Source organism: Sinocyclocheilus rhinocerous, unplaced genomic scaffold, assembly GCF_001515625.1.
Source record: "Sinocyclocheilus rhinocerous isolate Xijiao unplaced genomic scaffold, SAMN03320098_v1.1 scaffold717, whole genome shotgun sequence".
Lineage (NCBI taxonomy): Eukaryota > Metazoa > Chordata > Actinopteri > Cypriniformes > Cyprinidae > Sinocyclocheilus > Sinocyclocheilus rhinocerous.
The window spans coordinates 263,403-264,250 of record NW_015649226.1 but is presented as its reverse complement, the minus strand read 5'-3'; the positions used below and the strand labels follow the sequence as shown (position 1 = coordinate 264,250).

The 848-nt window shown below is 43.2% G+C and overlaps 1 protein-coding gene across 1 annotated transcript in view; it reads right to left on the bottom strand.

Annotated features, from left to right (window-relative positions):
- frmd4a (FERM domain containing 4A) overlaps positions 1-848 on the bottom strand; it is an 84,392-nt gene that overhangs the window by 4,601 nt on the left and 78,943 nt on the right. The gene's annotated exons all lie outside the window — the stretch shown is intronic.

Below are 848 nucleotides of genomic sequence, written 5' to 3'. Positions count from 1 at the left end.
GCACACATATATGTGCTTCATTTTCACTGGAGGAAACAGCTGTGTGTGGTGTGATGAGGGGTGAACGCAGCGAAAACTTAGGCTACAGTAGATGGGGAACCGATTGATATTTTGTAAACTGTATTTATGACAAAGAACAGAACTGCACAGATGCAGATATTATAACAATCTATCGTTAAACACACACCATGTCCTCTGTTTCTCGCTCTGCGCCGCCGCGTTCTGCTGATTGAAAAAGAACGCACTGAAAGACGGGGAGGAGCCGATCGAAGTCTGCAGCCGTTTTCATATGAAATTAAAGGGGACTGAGGCGATCACGAGTTCGTGTTCATTTTATGGAGCTAATCGCAAAATTTTAGGGGGGCTGAGTAGTCATTTTAGGGGGGCTATAGCACCCCTTAAAATGGCCTAGCAACGCCCATGGTCAAATGTAATTTATGTAATATTTAAAACCTTTAACCCACTGGGGAAAATCAACCCATGGCAACAGTTTAAAATCAGCAGTTTAAAATCATTGACAAATATCTTATATCGTAATGTGTGCTCCCTTTAAAAAGCGATTTAAATAACCCACATATTGATAGCGGCTCCCTGATGCACAAAAAATTATATGCAATATTAGAATGTTGGAGGGAGCGGACACAAAAATCGCGGGAGCAGATGGGAGCGGGCGGTAATGGTCAGAAATTCAGCGAGAGCGGGATCAACAAGCCCCGGGCTATCACGCAGCGGTGCAGTCAGTGAGCGACATAACAGATGAAGTCAAATCTTGCGGGATTCCATAAATAAACTACACAGAACCCCACTATTCGGACAAATATACATAATGAAAAGCTGACCTCGATTAA